We start from the raw sequence: 22372 nt of genomic DNA on the forward strand, positions 1-22372 counted from the left end.
GTGACGTGGGCGCTCATGTGGGATTACTAGAGGTGACACGGACGCTCATGTGGGATAACTAGAGGGGACATTGGCGCTCATGTGGGATTACTAGAGGGGACATTGGCGCTCATGTGGGATTACTAGAGGGGACATGGACGCTCATGTGGTATTACTAGAGGTGACACAGACTCTCATGTGGGATTATTAGAGGTGACATGGACGCTCATGTGGGATTACTAGAGGTGACATGGATGCTTTTGGGGGATTACTAGGAGGTGACATGGGGGATTATTAGAGGTGACATGGACGCTCATTTGGGATTACTAGAGGTGACACGGACGCTCATGTGGGATTGCTAGAGGTGACGTGGGCGCTCATGTGGGATTACTAGAGGTGACATGGACGCTCATCTGGGATTACTAGGAGGTGACATGGATGCTTATGTGGGATTACTAGAGGTGACGTAGGCGCTCATGTGGGATTACTAGAGGTGACATGGACATTGCTATAATAAAACACCATAGAAGAGAAAGTGCTGTCCTGTTTGCGCACTAATAAATAATATATAACCTTTATTAAGTACAGTAAAGTATGTAAGATAAATCGTTGAAATATTAAACACAAAGTTAAGTGTATAAAGAGCTGAATAAAGTAAAAAAAATAAGATTTTACTCACCGGTAAATCTATTTCTCGTAGTCCGTAGTGGATGCTGGGACTCCGTAAGGGCCGTGGGGAATAGCGGCTCCGCAGGAAACTGGGCACATCTAAAGAAAGCTTTAGAACTACCTGGTGTGCACTGACTCCTCCCACTATGACCCTCCTCCAGACCTCAGTTAGGATACTGTGCCCTGAAGAGCTGACACAATAAGGAAGGAATTTGAATCCCGGGTAAGTCTCATACCAACCACACCAATCACACCGTATAACTCGTGATATTATACCCAGTTAACAGTATGAAATATTAACGGAGCCTCGTAACAGATGGCTCAACAATAACCCTTTAGTTAACAATAACTATATACAAGTATTGCAGACAATCCGCACTTGGGATGGGCGCCCAGCATCCACTACGGACTACGAAAAATAGATTTACCGGTGAGTAAAATCTTATTTTCTCTGACGTCCTAAGTGGATGCTGGGACTTCGTAAGGACCATGGGGATTATACCAAAGCTCCCAAACGGGCGGGAGAGTGCGGATGACTCTGCAGCACCGAATGAGAGAACTCAAGGTCCTCCTCAGCCAGGGTATCAAATTTGTAGAATTTAGCAAACGTGTTTGCCCCTGACCAAGTAGCAGCTCGGCAAAGTTGCAAAGCCGAGACCCCTCGGGCAGCTGCCCAAGAAGAGCCCACCTTCCTCGTGGAATGGGCTTTTACAGATTTAGGATGCGGCAGTCCAGCCGCAGAATGTGCAAGCTGAATTGTGCTACAGATCCAGCGAGCAATAGTCTGCTTTGAAGCAGGAGCACCCAGCTTGTTGGGTGCATACAGAATAAACAGCGAGTCAGTTTTCCTGACTCCAGCCGTCCTGGAAACATAGATTTTCAAGGCCCTGATTACGTCCAGTAACTTGGAATCCTCCAAGTCCCTAGTAGCCGCAGGCACCACAATAGGTTGGTTCAAATGAAAAGCAGATACCACCTTAGGGAGAAACTGAGGACGAGTCCTCAATTCCGCCCTATCCATATGGAAAATCAGATAAGGGCTTTTACATGACAAAGCCGCCAATTCTGACACACGCCTGGCCGAAGCCAAGGCCAACAGCATGACCACTTTCCACGTGAGATATTTCAAATCCACGGTTTTTAGTGGCTCAAACCAATGTGACTTTAGGAAACCCAACACCACGTTGAGATCCCAAGGTGCCACTGGAGGCACAAAAGGGGGCTGAATACGCAGCACTCCCTTAACAAATGTCTGAACTTCAGGCAGTGAAGCCAGTTCTTTCTGAAAGAAAATCGACAGAGCCGAGATCTGGACCTTAATGGAACCCAATTTTAGGCCCATAGTCACTCCTTACTGTAGAAAGTGCAGAAATCGACCCAGCTGAAATTCCTCTGTTGGGGCCTTCCTGGCCTCACACCAAGCAACATATTTCCACCATATGCGGTGATAATGTTTTGCAGTGACATCTTTCCTGGCTTTAATCAGCGTAGGAATGACTTCCTCCGGAATGCACTTTTCTTTTAGGATCCGGTGTTCAACCGCCATGCCATCAAACACAGACGCGGTAAGTCTTGGAACAGACAGGGCCCCTGCTGCAGCAGGTCCTGTCTGAGCGGCAGAGGCCATGGGTCCTCTGAGATCATTTCTTGAAGTTTCGGATACCAAGCTCTTCTTGGCCAATCCAGAACCACGAGTTTAGTCCTTACTCCTCGTCTTCTTATTATTCTCAGTACCCTGGGTATGAGAGGTAGAGGAGGGAACACATAAACCGACTGGTACACCCACGGTGTCACTAGAGCGTCCACAGCTATCGCCTGAGGGTCCCTTGACCTGGCGCAATATCTTTTTAGCTTTTTGTTGAGGCAGGACGCCATCATGTCTACCTGTGGCCTTTCCCAACGGTTTACAATCATTTGGAAAACTTCTGGATGAAGTCCCCACTCTCCCGGGTGGAGGTCGTGCCTGCTGAGGAAGTCTGCTTCCCAGTTGTCCACTCCCGGAATGAACATTGCTGACAGTGCTAACGTGATTTTCCGCCCATCGGAGAATCTTTGTGGCTTCTGCCATCGCCATCCTGCTTCTTGTGCCGCCCTGTCGGTTTACATGGGCGACCGCCGTGATGTTGTCTGGTGATGTTGTCTGACTGAATCAGTACCGGCTGGTTTTGAAGCAGTGGTCTTGCTTGACTTAGGGCATTGTAAATGGCCCTCAGCTCCAGAACATTTATGTGTAGGGAGATCTCCTGGTTTGACCATAGTCCCTGGAAGTTTCTTCCCTGTGTGACTGCCCCCCAGCCTCGAAGGCTGGCATCCGTGGTCACCAGGACCCAGTCCTGTATGCCGAATCTGCGGCCCTCTTGAAGATGAGCACTCTGCAGCCACCATAGCAGAGACACCCTGGTCCTCGGAGACAGGGTTATCAGCCGATGCATCTGAAGATGCGATCCGGACCACTTGTCCAACAGGTCCCACTGAAACGTTCTTGCATGGAACCTGCTGAATGGAATTGCTTCGTATGAAGCTACCATTTTTCCCAGGACTCGCGTGCAGTGATGCACCGACACCTGTTTTGGTTTTAGGAGGCCTCTGACTAGAGATGACAGCTCCTTGGCTTTCTCCTCCGGGAGAAACACTTTTTTCTGGTCTGTGTCCAGAACCATCACCAGGAACAGTAAACGTGTCGTAGGGATCAGCTGTGACTTTGAAATGTTTAGAATCCAACCGTGCTGTTGTAGCACTTCCCGAGATAGTGCTACCCCGACCAACAACTGCTCCTTGGACCTCGCTTTTATCAGGAGATCGTCCAAGTACGGGATAATTAAAACTCCCTTTTTTCGAAGGAGTATCATCATTTCGGCCATTACCTTGGTAAATACCCTCGGTGCCGTGGAGAGACCGAACGGCAGCGTCTGGAATTGGTAATGACAGTCCTGTACCACAAATCTGAGGTACTCCTGGTGAAGATGGTAAATGGGGACATGCAGGTAAGCATCCTTGATGTCCAGAGATACCATGTAATCCCCCTCGTCCAGGCTTGCAATAACCGCCCTGAGCGATTCCATCTTGAACTTGAATTTTATTATATATGTGTTCAAGGATTTTAAATTTAAAATGGGTCTCACTGAACCGTCCAGTTTCGGTACCACAAACAGTGTGGAATAGTAACCTCGTCCTTGTTGAAGTAGGGGCACCTTGACTATCACCTGCTGGGAATACAGCTTGTGAATTGCCTCTAGCACAGCCTCCCTGCCTGAGGGAGTTGTCGGCAAGGCAGATTTGAGGAAACGGCGGGGGGGGGGGGGGGGGGGGGGAGACGTCTCGAATTCCAGCTTGTACCCGAGATACTACTTGAAGGATCCAGGGATCCACCTGTGAGCGAGCCCACTGACTGCTGAAATTTTTGAGTCGGCCCCCCACCGTACCTGGCTCCGCCTGTGGGGCCGAAAGGACTGTACCTGATAATACTGTGCTTTCTTTGGCTGTGAGGCAACATGGGGCAAAAACGTTGACTTCCCAGCTGTTGCTGTGGAAACGAGGTCCGAGAGACCATCCCCGAAAAACTCCTCACCCTTATAAGGCAAAACTTCCATGTGCCTTTTAGAATCTGCATCCCCTGTCCACTGCCGAGTCCATAACCCTCTTCTGGCAGAAATGGACATTGCACTTATTTTAGATGCCAGCCGGCAAATATCCCTCTGTGCATCTCTCATGTATAAGACCGCGTCTTTAATATGCTCTATGATTAGCAATATAGTGTCCCTGTCTAGGGTATCAATATTTTCCGACAGGGAATCTGACCACGCAGCTGCAGCACTGCACATCCATGCTGAAGCAATAGCTGATCTCAGTATAATGCCTGAGTGTGTATACACAAACTTCAGGATTGCCTCCTGCTTTCTATCAGCAGGTTCCTTTAGGGCGGCCGTATCCGGAGACGGTAGTGCCACCTTTTTTGACAAGCATGTGAGCGCTTTATCCACCCTAGGGGGTGTTTCCCAACGTGACCTATCCTCTGGCGGGAAAGGGTACGGCATTAGTAACCTTTTAGAAATTACCAATTTCTTATCGGGGGAAGCCCACGCTTCTTCACACACTTCATTTAATTCCTCAGATGGGGGAAAAACTACTGGTAGTTTTTTCTCCCCAAACATAATACCCCTTTTTGTGGTACCCGGGGTAAGATCAGAAATGTGCAACACATTTTTCATTGCCTCAATCATGTAACGAGTGGCCCTATTGGACATTACATTTGTCTCCTCATCGTCGACACTGGTATCAGTATCCGTGTCGACATCTGTCTGCCATCTGAGGTTGCGGGCGTTTCAGAACCCCTGATGGCCTTTGAGACGGCTGGGCAGGCACGAGCTGAGAAGCCGGCTGTCCCATATTTGGTATGTCGTCAAACCTTTTATGTAAGGAGTTAACACTTTCACGTAATTCCTTCCACAAGTCCATCCACTCAGGTGTCGGCCCTGCAGGGGGTGACATCACATTTATCGGCACCTGCTCCGCCTCCACATAAGCCTCCTCATCAAACATGTCGACACAGCCGTATCGACGCACCGCACACACACAAGGAATGCTCTGACTGAGGACAGGACCCCACAAAGCCCTTTGGGGAGACAGAGAGAGAGTATGCCAGCACACACCAGAGCGCTATATAACACAGGGATCCCACTATAACTTAGTGTTTTTTCCCTTATAGCTGCTTATATTATATATACTGCGCCTAAATTTAGTGCCCCCCTTCTCTTTTTTACCCTTCTGTAGTCAAAACTGCAGGGGAGAGCCTGGGAGCGATCTTTCCAGCGGAGCTGTGAGGGAAAAATGGCGCCAGTGTGCTGAGGGAGATAGCCCCGCCCCTTTTTAGGCAGACTTCTCCCGCTTTTTCTGGAACTCTGGCAGGGGTATTTTTACACCTATATAGCCTTCCTGACTATATATGGTGTAGATTTGCCAGCCAAGGTGTATTATATTGCCCTCAGGGCGCCCCCCCCCCCAGCGCCCTGCACCCATCAGTGACCGGAGTGTGAGGTGTGCATGAGGAGCAATGGCGCACAGCTGCAGTGCTGTGCGCTACCTTGTTGAAGACCGAAGTCTTCTGCCGCCGATTTTCCGTTCTTGCTTCTTGCTCTGTAAGGGGGACAGCAGCGCGGCTCCGGAACCGGACGATCTAGGTTGGGCCCTGTGTTCGATCCTTCTGGAGCTAATGGTGTCCAGTAGCCTAAGAAGCCCAAGCTAGCTGCAAGCAGGTAGGTTCGCTTCTTCTCCCCTTAGTCCCTCGGTGCAGTGAGTCTGTTGCCAGCAGATCTCACTGTAAAATAAAAAACCTAAAATATACTTTCTTTCTAGGAGCTCAGGAGAGCCCCTAGTGTGCATCCAGCTCAGCCGGGCACAAGATTTTAACTGAGGTCTGGAGGAGGGTCATAGTGGGAGGAGCCAGTGCACACCAGGTAGCCCTAAAGCTTTCTTTAGATGTGCCCAGTCTCCTGTGGAGCCGCTATTCCCCATGGTCCTTATGGAGTCCCAGCACCCACTTAGGACGTCAGAGAAAAACCATTGGGTTTTAATTGGGTGTTAATTGATACAATGCTGGTAATGTGTGTGTGGGGGGGAAGCTGCAGGCTTAAATGCATCGGTCAATACGTGAACTAATGCTCCACTGTTTATTATTGTTAGTTAATATAGTGAGTGCAGAGCCCCAGTGATTTGATTTAAACAATGTGGTCGTATACTGTGTTGCACCCCAAATCTAGGAACGGCGAGTGCTGTGGATTAGTATATTATGGGGTATATGCAATTGCGGTCGAATTTCCGACTGGAATTCGACTGTTTTTTAATTCAACAGTCACACACCCTCCCGCGGGGACCCAAATTCGTCATATTCAATAAAAAACGGACTCGACAGTCCCGCTGTCGAAAAACGGACCAATTGACGATAGTGTGCGTCCTGGATTTGACTTCATGGACGGCACAAAGGTGTCTAAAAAACCCTGAAAAAAATTGCACAGGGTCCCCACTCCTAAGCATAACCAGCCTCTGAGTCCTGATTGTAAAAATACGGGGAAAAATGACAGGGGATCTGCATCTGGTCCTGGTGCAAAAAAAATGTGGGACAAAAGACGTAGGGGGACAAAAGACGTAGGGGTCCCCGTATTTTTCACACCAGCACCGGGCTCCAGTAGCTAGATAGATAATGCCACAGCCGGGGGACACTTTTATACCGGTCCCTGCGGCCGTGGCATTAAATCCCCAACTAGTCACCCCTGGCCGGGGTACCCTGGAGGAGTGGGGACCCCTTAAATCAAGGGGTCCCCCCCCTCCAGCCTACCAAGAGCCAGGGGTGAAGCCTGAGGTTGCCCCCCCCCCCCCCCCATCCAAGGGCGGCGGATGGGAGGCTGATAGCCAAGTGTAAAAAAAAATAAGATTTTAAACCTACCGGTAAATCTATTTCTCCTAGTCCGTAGAGGATGCTGGGGACTCAGTAAGGACCATGGGGTATAGACGGGCTCCGCAGGAGATAGGGCACCTAAAAGAACTTTGACTATGGGTGTGCACTGGCTCCTCCCTCTATGCCCCTCCTCCAGACCTCAGAGAACTGTGCCCAGAGGAGATGGACACTACAAGGCAGGATTTGGAAATCCAAGGGCAAGATTCATACCAGCCCACACCAAGCATACCATGTAACCTGGAACATACATAACCAGTTAACTGTATGAACAAAAAACAGCAACGGTCCAAGACAGATTCCAACTGTAACATAACCCTTATGTAATCAACAACTATATACAAGTCTTGCAGAGTTTCCGCACTGGGACGGGCGCCCAGCATCCTCTACGGACTAGGAGAATGATAAAGTCAATTATTACCTTGGAACATTAGCTATATACTTTTTATGGACTAAGTACGCAAGTGGCGCATAGAGTACCGTAAGGGTACGCACTTAGCGTAGCAGACGCTAGACCGAGGGCGCGATGCACGAGCGACACGTACGCTCGCGGGCTTACGTTTAGTATCGAGCACGCTATAGGCGGCCGAGCACCGTAATGCTACGCTATTAGCGTAGCGGACGCTGTGTCCGAGAGTGGGACACAAGCGGCGCAGACGCTCACTGAATGACACACAGTAAACCTTGCTAACACACTGTAAGGGTATGCTTATACTGTAAACCTTAGTGCTGTAATACTACAATGATGTAACGCTTATTGACCTTGATAATAAGAAAGCTGTTTGAGCGATTGAGACGCTCAGAAACCCTATGTAATAAATGGTGAAATACACAAGACCTGATAAGGTTCCAACACCTTCGTAAATATCTTTAGTATGTAAAAAGGGGAAAATAAGATGTTACTCACCGGTAAATCTTTTTCCCGTAGTCCGTAGTGGATGCTGGGAACTCCGGAAGGACCATGGGGAATAGCGGCTCCGCAGGAGACTGGGAACAACTAAAAGAAAGCTTTTAGACTACCTGGTGTGCACTGGCTCCTCCCTCTATGACCCTCCTCCAAGCCTCAGTTAGGATACTGTGCCCGGAAGAGCTGACACAATAAGGAAGGATTATGAATCCCGGGTAAGACTCATACCAGCCACACCAATCACACCGTATAACTCGCGATACTATACCCAGTTAACAGTATGAAGTATAACTGAGCCTCTCAACAGATGGCTCATAACAATAACCCTTTAGTTAGGCAATAACTATATACAAGTATTGCAGACAATCCGCACTTGGGATGGGCGCCCAGCATCCACTACGGACTACGAGAAAAAGATTTACCGGTGAGTAAAATCTTATTTTCTCTGACGTCCTAGTGGATGCTGGGAACTCCGAATGGACCATGGGGATTATACCAAAGCTCCCAAACGGGCGGGAGAGTGCGGATGACTCTGCAGCAACGAATGAGAGAACTCAAGGTCCTCCTCAGCCAGGGTATCAAATTTGTAGGATTTAGCAAACGTGTTTGCCCCTGACCAAGTAGCAGCTCGGCAAAGTTGCAAAGCAGAGACCCCTCGGGCAGCCGCCCAAGATGAGCCCACTTTCCCCCGTGGAATGGGCTTTTACTTATTTAGGATGTGGCTATCCCGCCACAGAATGTGCAAGCTGAATCGTGCTACAGATCCAGCGAGCAATAGTCTGCTTCGAAGCAGGACCACCCAGCTTGTTGGGTACATGCAGGATAAATAGCGAGTCAGTTTTCCTGACTCCAGCTGTCCTGGAAACATCGATTTTTAGGGCCCGGACTACGTCCAGCAACTTGGAATCCTCCAAGTCCCGAGTAGCCGCAGGCACCACAATAGGTTGGTTCAAGTGAAAAGCTGATACCACCTTAGGGAGAAACTGGGGACGAGTCCTCAATTCTGCCCTATCCATATGGAAAATCAGATAAGGGCTTTTACAAGACAAAGCCGCCAATTCTGATACACGCCTGGCCGAAGCCAAGGCCAATAACATGACCACTTTCCACGTAAGATATTTCAGATCCACGGTTTTAAGTGGCCCAAACCAATGTGATTTTAGAAAACTCAACACCACATTGAGATCCCAAGGTGCCACTGGAGGCACAAAAGGGGGCTGAATATGCAGTACTCCCTTTACAAATGTCTGAACTTCAGGCAGTGAAGCCAGTTCTTTCTGGAAGAAAATCGACAGAGCCGAAATCTGGACCTTAATGGAACCCAATTTTAGGCCCATAGTCACTCCTGACTGTAGGAAGTGCAGAAATCGACCCAGGTGAAATTCCTCTGTTGGGGCCTTCCTGGCCTTACACCACGCAACATATTTTCGCCAAATACGGTGATAATGGTTTGCAGTTACTTCTTTCCTGGCTTTTATCAGCGTAGGAATGACTTCATCCGGAATGCCCTTTTCCTATAGGATTCGGTATTCAACCGCCATGCCGTCAAACGCAGCCGCGGTAAGTCTTGGAACAGACAGGGTCCCTGCTGTAGCAGATCCTGTCTGAGCGGTAGAGGCCATGGGTCCTCTGATATCATTTCTTGAAGTTCTGGGTACCAAGCTCTTCTTGGCCAATCCGGAACCACGAGTATCGTTCTTATTCCTCGTCTCTCTAGTTTTTTGTTTAGGCGAGACGCCATCATGTCCACCTGTGGCCTTTCCCAACGGTTTACCATCAGTTGGAAGACTTCTGGATGAAGTCCCCACTCTCCCGGGTGTAGGTCGTGTCTGCTGAGAAAGTCTGCTTCCCAGTTGTCCACTCCCAGAATGAACACTGCTGACAGTGCTAAGACGTGATTTTCCGCCCATCTGAGAATCTTTGTGGCTTCTGCCATCGCCATCCTGCTTCTTGTGCCGCCCTGTCGGTTTACATGGGCGACTGCCGTGATGTTGTCTGATTGGAACAGAACCGGCTGGTTTTGAAGCAGGGGCCTTGCCTGACTTAGGGCATTATAAATGGCTCTCAGTTCCAGAATATTTATGTGTAGGGACGACTCCTGACTTGACCAAAGTCCTTGGAAATTTCTTCCCTGTGTGACTGGCCCCCAGCCTCGTAGGCTGGCATCCGTGGTCACCAGGACCCAGTCCTGTATGCCGAATCTGCGGCCCTCTATAAGATGAGCCGTCTGCAGCCACCACAGCAGAGATAACCCTGTCTCCAAGGACTAGGGTATCAGCCGATGCATCTGAAGATGCGATCCTGATCACTTGTCCAAGAGGTCCCACTGAAAGGTTCTTGCATGGAACCTGCCGAATGGAATTGCTTCGTAGGAAGCTACCATTTTTCCCAGGACTCGTGTGCAGTGATGCACCGATACCTGTTTTGGTTTCAGGAGGTCTTTGACTAGAGATGACAGCTCCTTGGCCTTCTCCATCGGGAGAAACACTTTTTTCTGTTCTGTGTCCAGAACCATCCCCAGGAACAGTAGGCGTGTGGTAGGAACCAGCTGTGACTTTGGAATCTTTAGAATCCAGCCGTGCTGTTATAGCACTTCCCGAGGTAGTGCTACCCTGACCAACAACTGCTCCTTGGACCTCGCCTTTATAAGGAGATTGTCCAAGTACGGGATAATTAAAACTCCCTTTTTTCGAAGGAGTATCATCATTTCTGCCATTACCTTGGTAAACACCCTCGGTGCCGTGGACAGTCCAAACGGCAGCGTCTGGAATTGGTAATGGCAATCCTGTACCACAAATCTGAGGTACTCCTGGTGGAGGATGGTAAATGGGGACATGCAGGTAAGCATCCTTGATGTCCAGAGATACCATGTAATCCCCCACGTCCAGGCTTGCAATAACCGCCCTGAGCGATTCCATCTTGAACTTGATTTTTTTTATGTATGTGTTCAAGGATTTCAAATTTAAAATGGGTCTCACCGAACCATCCGGTTTCGGTACCACAAACAGTGTGGAATAGTAACCCCGTCCTTGTTGAAGTAGGGGCACCTTGACTATCACCTGCTGGGAATACAGCTTGTGAATTGCCGCTAGCACAGCCTCCCTGCCTGAGGGAGTAATCGGCAAGGCAGATTTGTGGAAACGGCAGGGGGGAGACGCCTCGAATTCCAGCTTGTACCCCTGAGATACTACTTGGAGGATCCAGGGATCCACCTGTGAGCGAGCCCACTGATCGCTGAAATTTTTGAGGCGGCCCCCCACCGTACCTGGCTCCGCCTGTGAAGCCCCACCATCATGCGGCGGACTTGGTAGAAGCGGGGGAGGACTTTCTTTCCTGGGAACCTGCTGTTTGTTGCAGCCTTTTCCCCTACCCGCCTTTTCCCCGCCAGTTTTTCTGGGGTCGAAAGGACTGTACCTGATAAAACGGCGCTTTCTTAGGCTGTGAGGGAGCATGGGGCAAAAAAGCTGACTTCCCAGCTGTTGCTGTGGAAACTAGGTCTGAGAGACCATCCCCGAATAACTCCTCACCCTTATAAGGAAAAACTTCCATGTGCCTTTTCGAATCTGCATCCCCTGTCCACTGCCGAGTCCATAAGCCTCTCCTAGAAGAAATGGACAATGCACTTATCTTAGATGCCAGCCGGCAGATCTCCCTCTGTGCATCTCTCATGTATAAGACTATATGCTCTATGGTTAGCAGAATAGTGTCCCTGTCTAGGGTGTCAATATTTTCCGACAGGGAATCTGACCACGCAGCTGCAGCACTGCACATCCATGCCGAAGCAATAGCTGGTCTAAGTATAATGCCTGAGTGTGCATACACAGACTTCAGGATCGCCTCCTGCTTTCTATCAGCAGGCTCCTTCAGGGTGGCCGTATCCGGAGATGGTAGTGCCACCTTTTTTGACAAACGTGTGAGCGCTTTATCCACCCTAGGGGGTGTTTCCCAACGTGACCTATCCTCTGGCGGGAAAGGGTACGCCATTAGTAACTTTTTAGAAATTACCAATTTTTTATCGGGGGAAGCCCACGCTTCTTTACACTTCATTTAATTCTTCAGATGGGGGAAAAACTATTGGTAGTTTTTTCTCCCCAAACATAATACCCTTTTTTGTGGTACCTGGGTTTATATCAGAAATGTGTAATACCTCTTTCATTGCCTCAATCATGCAATGAATGGCCATAGTGGACATTAAATTTGACTCTTCATCGTCGACACTGGTATCAGTATCCGTGTCGACATCTGTGTCTGCCATCTGAGATAGCGGGCGCTTTAGAGCCCCTGATGGCCTTTGAGACGCCTGGGCAGGCACGAGCTGAGAAGCTGGCTGTCCCGCATTTGGCATGTCGTCAAATTTTTTATGTAAGGAGTCTACACTTGCACGTAATTACTTCCATAAGTCCATCCACTCAGGTGTCTGCCCCGCAGGGGGTGACATCACATTTATAGGCAACTGCTCCGCCTCCACATAATGTTCCTCATTAAACATGTCGACACAGCCGTACCGACACACCGCACACACACAGGGAATGGTCTAACAGAGGACAGGACCCCACAAAGCCCTTTGGGGAGACAGAGAGAGAGAGTATGCCAGCACACACCAGAGCGCTATATAATACAGGGACTAACTGAATTATATCCCCTATAGCTGCTATAATCTTTATACTGCGCCTAAATTTAGTGCCCCCCCTCTCTTTTTTACCCTTCTGTAGTGCAGACTGCAGGGGAGAGCCAGGGAGCTTCCTTCCAGCGGAGCTGTGAGGGATAAATGGCGCCAGTGTGCTGAGGGAGATAGCTCCGCCCCTTTTTCGGCTGACTTTTCTCCCGCTTTTTTATGGATTCTGGCAGGGGTAATTATCACATATATAGCCTCTGGGGCTATATATTGTGATTATTTAGCCATCCAAGGTGTTTTTATTGCTGCTCAGGTCGCCCCCCCCCAGCACCCTGCACCCACCAGTGACCGGAGTGTGAGGTGTGCATGAGGAGCAATGGCTACTTTGGCTACCTTGGTGAAGACTGAAGTCTTCTGCCGCTGATTTTCCGGACCTCTTCTTGCTTCTGGCTCTGTAAGGGGACGGCGGCGCGGCTCCGGGACCGAACATCAAGGACGGGTCCTGCGGTCGATCCCTCTGGAGCTAATGGTGTCCAGTAGCCTAAGAAGCCCAAGCTAGCTGCAAGCAGGTAGGTTCGCTTCTTCTCCCCTTAATCCCTCGTTGCAGTGAGCCTGTTGCCAGCAGGTCTCACTGTAAAATAAAAAACCTAAAATATACTTTCTTTCTAGGAGCTCAGGAGAGCCCCTAGTGTGCATCCAGCTCGGCCGGGCACAAAAATCTAACTGAGGCTTGGAGGAGGGTCATAGTGGGAGAAGCCAGTGCACACCAGGTAGTCTAAAAGCTTTCTTTTAATTGTGCCCAGTCTCCTGCGGAGCCGCTATTCCCCATGGTCCTTTCGGAGTTCCCAGCATCCACTAGGACGTCAGAGAAAAACAGTTACAGCTTATACACTACAGACCTAACATTAATAACTAAACAGAATAACATGAAACAAATATAAACAATAGCGAACGATCGTAAACACAAGTACACAGAGTGAGAATGAATGGCATACACAAAAGGTAACAAAGTGGCTACAGAGAACATTCCATACGTGGGAATACTCGCATGCGCAACCCGGACCCAGACCTCCGATATCAAGCAGATGATCGTTGATGAGAGAGAGTACTGACCGGTCAGGGAACTGTGGCCTTTATATACACACCCTACAGTACAATACAATGGTCCCTACAATCTCATTGTCCATTGGACACAGGAATGTGTCTCTGCATTATAACAAAAGGTCATAGGTGGATTCGAACAGGTGGGCTGTGACTATTTCAAACTGCTCAGGTGGGAGGTATCCTCAGGATTCCCACCGCATGGATAATGAACTGCAAATACAGTAAATGTCTGTAAACTACTTTTATACATAACTATACGCAGGAGCAAACAATCTCTTCCTAACCAACACCGGAATGTTTCTAATAAAATACTCTGCAGATTGATACTAAACACCATCGTTCAACCTTTGTCTGACCCTTCGTATTATGCAAAGAGGAATCCCCATGTCCACGAAGCATTTACACTATACATACTCGCAGACATTATTTAGGGGAATATTATCTACAAAACACACTATGGGGTATATGCAATTCACGGCGAATCGCGGCAATTTTTCGCCGTTTTTTTTCCCGACTCAATTCGCCAGGTGAATTCCGGCAGGTGCCTGCCGGAATTCACCATATTCAATGAAAAACGGATTCGCCAGAATCGCGGGCGAAAATCGGCCGATTTGGCGGATTTTGCCGCGATTTGAAAAACCGGGAAAAACCCAGAAAAAAAAATGGCGTGGGGTCCCCCCTCCAAAGCATAACCAGCCTCGGGCTCTTCGAGCTGGTCCTGGTTCTAAAAATCCGGGGAAAAATTGGCCAGGGATCCCCCGTATTTTTAAAACCAGCACCGGGCTCTGCGCCTGGTGCTGGTGCCAAAAATACGGGGGACAAAAAGAGTAGGGGTCCCCCGTATTTTTAACACCAGCATCGGGCTCCACTAGCTGGACAGATAATGCCACAGCCGGGGGTCACTTTTATGCCGTGCCCTGCGGCCGTGGCATCAAATATCCAACTAGTCACCCCTGGCCGGGGTACTCTGGGGGAGTGGGGACCCCTTCAATCAAGGGGTCCCCCCCCAGCCACCCAAGGGCCAGGGGTGAAGCCCGAGGCTGTCCCCCCCCCCATCCAATGGGCTGCGGATGGGGGGGCTGATAGCCTTTTGTGATAATAAAAAGATATTGTTTTTTCCAGTAGTACTACAAGTCCCAGCAAGCCTCCCCCGCAAGCTGGTACTTGGAGAACCACAAGTACCAGCATGCGGGTGAAAAACGGGCCCGCTGGTACCTGTAGTACTACTGGGAAAAAAACGCTCCCTTAATGGCGCACGGTCTTCCCGCATTTTATACTGGCCTGAGGTACTTTTTATGCTTACACGATGGGTAAGACCCCTGTAAGGCTGTATCTGCCAGTGTCCTGGGTATTGTGACTGTCAGCTCGCCCCGCAGCACGATCACACCTCAGTGTGTACTGAAAGCCTGGAGCCGCCACCTTGCAGCGCTGCGCTCCTACCCATGTGCCGCCATCTGCGCTGGTGAACCACTAGCCGGGACGCCAGCATTATACTCACCACTCTTCTTACTTCTGGCTCTGTTAGGGGTGTCAGCATGCTGCGGGTCTGTACGCTCGCCGTGGGGATTGCGAGTAGGACCCTCAGGAGCTCAGTGTCCGGTCAGCGGAGTAACGGGACCATTAACGCATCAGGAAGTTGGGCCGTTCTCCCCCCTAAGTCCCATGAAGCAGTCATGCTGGTGACACCCAGCCTACCTGTAAAATAATAAACAGAAAAACTCCTCAGGAGCTCTCCTATCTGTGACCAGCTCCTCCGGGCACATTTTCTATACTGAGTCTGGTAGGAGGGGCATAGAGGGAGGAGCCAGCCCACACTATTAATTTCTTAAAGTGCCCTTGGCTCCTAGTGGACCCGTCTATACCCCATGGTACTAAATGGAAACCCAGCATCCTCTAGGACGTAAGAGAAATGAATGCTGTACTGCAGCGTCTTCCAAAGGGACTATAGGTCTGCTACAGCCTGCTGCAGTTGTTGTGTCTTTTTTTTTTTATTGTTTATTTTAATTTTTAGGTTATAAATATCACCACAGCTCCCCACCACACGTGGGGTGAGCTGTTGTCGTGTAACAATATACAACCAAAAACAGAGATATAACCTTGGAACAAAGATTATGCGGTTCCCAGCTTGCGATAAGAAAGAGAGGAGGTAAATAAGAAGAATAAGATAACATATGAGCCATTAATCATACATTTGTTAAAACGAGAAACAGTTATGGATTATACCTCTGGGTGAATAGAGACCCTACTGTCGGATGGGAACCGGAAGTTACACACTTAACTATGGCATTAGAAAGAAGAAGTCTAAAGAGAGAAAGAGAGAGCATGAAGAGAGAGAAAGGGGAACGGGACAAGACGGGATGGGAATAGAATAGGGGGGGGGGGCGCCAGTGCGCCTCCTTGATCCGCTGACCTCGTATAGGGCGTTAGTATAAAAAGGGAAAGTGCTACCTGAGGGACACGAAAAGGTCAAATTTAAGGGCAAGCTTGTAACTACTCGTCAGGGTAGGAGATCACCGAATTCAGAGCAGGAGAGCCATCGAGCTCCCGGGGGATCGTAATCCACTTGCGGGAGCCTGTGAGTCGAACCATAGTTCCCAATTCAGGAGAAACTGGAAAGATCTATTATGGAGGTATGCAGTGATTTTTTCCATGCTTGCGAGATACCATACTTTGTTGATGACCTGTTTAATAGAGGGGGGCTCCCTCTGTTTCCATTGAAGGGCAATTGAGCATCTAGCCGCGTTTAGGATCTGTGTCAGTAGTTTACCGGAGTTTGGGGGCGCGTTAGTAATGGGGAGGCCTAGCAGGAAGGACCAAGGGTCTTTTTGTATCTGAGTCTGGAGTACTGCACTCAACAGGCGTGCGACTGCGTCCCAGAATATTGTGATTTTAGGGCACGTCCACCATATGTGGAGGAAAGAGCCATGTTCCCCGCATTCTCTCCAGCACATGGGTGATGAGGAGGGAAACATTTTGTGGAGTCTTGAGGGGACAAGATACCACCTGTATAAGATTTTATATGCGTTTTCCTTTACCAGGGTTGAGATAGAGGACTTCGCGACCGCAGTGAAGATATCCGACCAATCATAGCCATCAGGCACCGGACCTAGATCCCGTTCCCACTGGAGAACGAAGGCCGGGGTCGTCTTCTGGTCCCGAGTCTGGAGAAGGGAATACAGCAGAGAGATGATTCCACGTTCGAGTGGTTTGTGATAACAGTAGGACTCCAGCGTGGTGAGAGGTTGGAACGGGGACGAGTTTGATAAAGATGAGACAAAGTGTCTCAGCTGGAAATAGGTAAAAGGGTTCGCCTCCGGGAAGTCAAATTTCGTCATGATATCCGATAGAGGAGCACAAGTTCCCTCGGAGAGCACGTCCAGGGCAAAACGGATGTTCCGTTCCACCCATGGACGCGAGCGGGTCAGTGACTGACCCGGTGCGAAAGAAGGGTTGTCCCATAAGGGGGTAAGCGCCGAGGGAGATAAGAGTAAGTGAAAGCGTCGTGTGCAGTAGTCCCAGATCTGAAAGGTGAAATCTAGCACCGGGTGCAGTTGTAGGTGGGGAGATCTAGTTCTAAAAGGGGATAGGAGTAGGGATGACAAAGATGGGATGTGGCTAAGCGCCGTCTCCAGCTGAAGCCAGCGTAAAGCCTGTGTAGGGGCAAACCAGGTCACCGCCTGGCTGAGATGGGAGGCCAAATAGTATAGACGGATATCTGGAAAGCCTCTACCTCCTTCCTGCACTGGTTTGCGCAGAGTTGAGAAGCCTATCCTAGGCACCTTGTTTCTCCACACAAAGCGGAGCAACCATGAGTGGGCTTGTGCTAAGACAGAGTCCGGAACCTTCACTGGTAGTGTCTGAAACAGATAAAGCAGGCGGGGGACAATGTTCATTTTCAGAGCTACAATGCGACCCAGCCAGGAGATAATTAGTGATTGCCATTTATGGAGGTCGGCTTTAAGGTTTCTGAGCAGTGGCGAAAAGTTTTCCTTATATAAGTCTCCGTAGCGGCGTGTAATAAAGATCCTCAGATAACGAATTTTAGAAGTGCACCAGGTGAATTTAAAGTTGCTTTGCATGTGGGATAATCGGGGAGGGGGGATGTGGAAGGGGAGAGCTTCCGTTTTGGACCAGTTAACTTTGTACCCCGAGACTTGGCCATATTCAAAGAGGAGGTCAAAAAGGTTCGGCAAAGAGGTGTGTGGCGAGGAAAGCGATAGGAGGACATCGTCTGCAAACAGAGATATTTTGTAAGTAGAACTCCCCACCCTCAGCCCACCGATGTCGGGCGAGGCTCGAATGCGGGCTGCTAATGGCTCTATAACTAAGGCAAAGATCAGAGGCGAGAGTGGGCAGCCCTGTCTGGTACCATTGGAGATAACTAGAGGGTCCGACTGCACTCCATTTACAGATACTCTGGCGGAAGGGCTCGAGTACAAGGCCTGGATTCCTGTGAGAAATTCCCCCTGGAAGCCAAAATGGGCAAGAGTTTAGTTGTTGTGTCTTTTGATTATTACCAGCGAGCTGGGATGACATTTCCGCCACCATGGTTTTTATGACGCCTGAAGAGACCAGTAACCAACTGGGCTTGTAACACACAGTGACATGATGTGAGGGGGAGAGCAGGAGTATAATAGGGGCTGATGTCTCCTGATGTATGCGATACACCAGAGAGTGTGGGGAGGAGACTGGTCAGATCTCTGGGCTGGTAACACAGTGACGTGAGGGGGAGAGCAGGAGTATAATAGTGGCTGATGTCTCCTGATGTATGCGATACACCAGAGAGTGTGGGGAGGAGACTGGTCAGATCTCTGGGCTGGTAACACACAGTGACATGATGTGAGGGGGAGAGCAGGAGTATAATAGGGGCTGATGTCTCCTGATGTATGCGATACACCAGAGAGTGTGGGGAGGAGACTGGTCAGATCTCTGGGCTGGTAATACACAGTGACATGATGTGAGGGGAGAGCAGGAGTATAATAGGGGCTGATGGCTCCTGATGTATGAGATACACCAGAGAGTGTGGGGAGGAGACTGGTCAGATCTCTGGGCTGGTAACACACAGTGACATGATGTGAGGGGGAGAGCATCTGTATAATAGGGGCTGATGTCTCCTGATGTATGAGATACACCAGAGAGTGTGGGGAGGAGACTGGTCAGATCTCTGGGCTGGTAACACACAGTGACATGATGTGAGGGGGAGAGCAGGAGTATAATAGGGGGCTGATGGCTCCTGATGTATGAGATACACCAGAGAGTGTGGGGAGGAGACTGGTCAGATCTCTGGGTTGGTAACACAGTGACATGATGTGAGGGGAGAGCAGGAGTATAATAGGGGCTGATGGCTCCTGATGTATGAGATACACCAGAGAGTGTGGGGAGGAGACTGGTCAGATCTCTGGGCTGGTAACACACAGTGACATGATGTGAGGGGGAGAGCAGGTGTATAATAGGGGCTGATGTCTCCTGATGTATGAGATACACCAGAGAGTGTGGGGAGGAGACTGGTCAGATCTCTGGGCTGGTAACACACAGTGACATGATGTGAGGGGGAGAGCAGGAGTATAATAGGGGGCTGATGGCTCCTGATGTATGAGATACACCAGAGAGTGTGGGGAGGAGACTGGTCAGATCTCTGGGTTGGTAACACAGTGACATGATGTGAGGGGAGAGCAGGAGTATAATAGGGGCTGATGTCTCCTGATGTATGCGATACACCAGAGAGTGTGGGGAGGAGACTGGTCAGATCTCTGGGCTGGTAACACAGTGACATGATGTGAGGGGGAGAGCAGGAGTATAATATGGGCTGATGGCTCCTGATGTATGAGATACACCAGAGAGTGTGGGGAGGAGACTGGTCAGATCTCTGGGCTGGTAACACACAGTGACATGATGTGAGGGGGAGAGCAGGAGTATAATAGGGGCTGATGGCTCCTGATGTATGAGATACACCAGAGAGTGTGGGGAGGAGACTGGTCAGATCTCTGGGCTGGTAACACACAGTGACATGATGTGAGGGGGAGAGCAGGAGTATAATAGGGGCTGATGGCTCCTGATGTATGATATACACCAGAGAGTGGGAAGGAGACTGGTCAGATCTCTGGGCTGGTAACACACAGTGACATGATGTGAGGGGGAGAGCAGGAGTATAATAGGGGCTGATGGCTCCTGATGTATGAGATACACCAGAGAGTGTGTGGAGGAGACTGGTCAGATCTCTGGGCTGGTAACACACAGTGACATGATGTGAGGGGGAGAGCAAAAGTACAATAGGGGCTGATGGCTCCTGACTCCCCTACTGGGCAAATACATATCCCTCATTAGTCTGTACTGACAGAGGAGGGTGTAGGATAAGAGATTGTTGTAGTGACTGAGCAAGGAGAATATGTGATTCTTTTCTGTAATAAGTGTTTATTACTCACCTGTGCTGATATCTGTAGGGATCTCCTCCTCCTTACACTGCTGATCACCCCTCACATACGTCTCTTCTTCTCCCTCTGTATCTTCTGCCTTCATATCAGTCACATACGTCTCTTCTTCTCCCTCTAGATCTTCTGCCTTTATATCAGTCACATACGTCTCTTCTTCTTCCTCTATATCTTCAGCCTTTATATCAGTCACATACGTCTCTTCTTCTCCCTCTATATCTTCTGCCTTCATATCAGTCACATTCGTCTCTTCTTCTCCCTCTATATCTTCTGCCTTTATATCAGTCACATACGTCTTTTCTTCTCCCTCTATATCTTCTGCCTTTATATCAGTCACATACGTCTCTTCTTCTCTCCTTTTATCTTCTGCCTTTATATCAGTCACATACGTCTCTTCTTCTCCCTCTATATCTTCTGCCTTTATATCAGTCACATACGTCTCTTCTTCTCTCCTTTTATCTTCTGCCTTTATACGAGAAAGACGTTCTACCTAAGTAACCCAAAAAATACAATGGCATTTGCATTCTGTTTGATTAAATTGAGGTGAAACAGTATAATATCAGTGTATAAGACACACACAGCTTCTCTACAGATCATATAGTGACAGTCACTTTGGTATATTGGGCAGACCCTAAATCCCACCTACCTGATCCTCCTGTGGGATCCTGTGATTCTCCTCTGTACAATCCTGGGAATACAGAGGACGGGGACATCTCTCTGGGGTATCTCTGTTACTGGGCCCATCTGTAGGAGACACACAGTGACTGAGTACAGTATATATATGTGATTATCAGATGATGTGTCTATATAGCGGGCCCCCATACCTGCTCTCCCCTGTACAATACATGACAGTCTCCTCTTACCCAGTGATGTGAGGGGCCGGTGATTCTCCATCATCACGTCCTTGTACAGACCCCTGTGTTCCTCTTTATACTCCCCCTCCTGCATGGAGACATAGACAGTGACATCCTGACACCTTATAGGAACCTTGACACACACAGTGATACAGTCATCACCAAGACACATCCCCTGGTGTTACTGTATAATGTCCCATTCCCAGCAGTCACCTCTCCAGTCATCACCCAGACACATCCCCTGGTGTTACTGTATAATGTTCCATTCCCAGCAGTCACCTCTCCAGTCATCACCCAGACACGTCCCCTGGTGTTACTGTATAATGTCCAATTCCCAGCAGTCACCTCTCCAGTCATCACCCAGACACATCCCCTGGTGTTACTGTATAATGTCCCATTCCCAGCAGTCACCTCTCCAGTCATCACCCAGACACATCCCCTGGTGTTACTGTATAATGTCCCATTCCCAGCAGTCACCTCTCCAGTCATCACCCAGACACATCCCCTGGTGTTACTGTATAATGTCCCATTCCCAGCAGTCACCTCTCCAGTCATCACCCAGACACATCCCCTGGTGGTACTGTATAATGTCCCATTCCCAGCAGTCACCTCTCCAGTCACCACCCAGACACATCCCCTGGTGTTACTGTATAATGTCCCATTCCCAGCAGTCACCTCTCCAGTCATCACCCAGACACATCCCGTGGTGTTACTGTATAATGTCCCATTCCCAGCAGTCACCTCTCCAGTCACCACCCAGACACATCCCCTGGTGTTACTGTATAATGTCCCATTCCCAGCAGTCACCTCTCCAGTCATCACCCAGACACATCCCCTGGTGTTACTGTATAATGTCCCATTCCCAGCAGTCACCTCTCCAGTCATCACCCAGACACATCCCCCAGTGTTACTGTATAATGGCCCTCATTCCGAGTCGTTCGCTCGTTCTTTTTCATCGCATCGCAATGAAAATCCGCTTAGTACGCATGCGCAATGTTCGCACTGCGACTGCGCCAAGTAATTTTGCTATGCAGAAAGGATTTTTACTCACGGCTTTTTCTTCGCTCCGGCGATCGTAGTGTGATTGACAGGAAATGGGTGTTACTGGGCGGAAATACGGCGTTTTATGGGCGTGTGGATGAAAACGCTACAGTTTCCGGAAAAAACGCAGGAGTGGCCGGAGAAACGGGGGAGTGTCTGGGCGAACGCTGGGTGTGTTTATGACGTCAAACCAGGAACGACAAGCACTGAACTGATCGCACAGGCAGAGTAAGGTTGAAGTTACTCAGAAACTGCTAAGTAGTTTGTAATCGCAATATTGCGAATACATCGGTCGCAATTTTAAGAAGCTAAGATACACTCCCAGTA

At 49.3% G+C, this 22372-nt stretch overlaps 1 protein-coding gene across 1 annotated transcript in view; it reads left to right on the plus strand.

Moving 5' to 3' along the window:
* LOC135037958 (zinc finger protein ZFP2-like) overlaps positions 1-22372 on the plus strand; it is a 145981-nt gene that overhangs the window by 48806 nt on the left and 74803 nt on the right. The window lies entirely within an intron of this gene.

This window comes from Pseudophryne corroboree, unplaced genomic scaffold (genome assembly GCF_028390025.1).
Source record: "Pseudophryne corroboree isolate aPseCor3 unplaced genomic scaffold, aPseCor3.hap2 scaffold_695, whole genome shotgun sequence".
NCBI lineage: Eukaryota > Metazoa > Chordata > Amphibia > Anura > Myobatrachidae > Pseudophryne > Pseudophryne corroboree.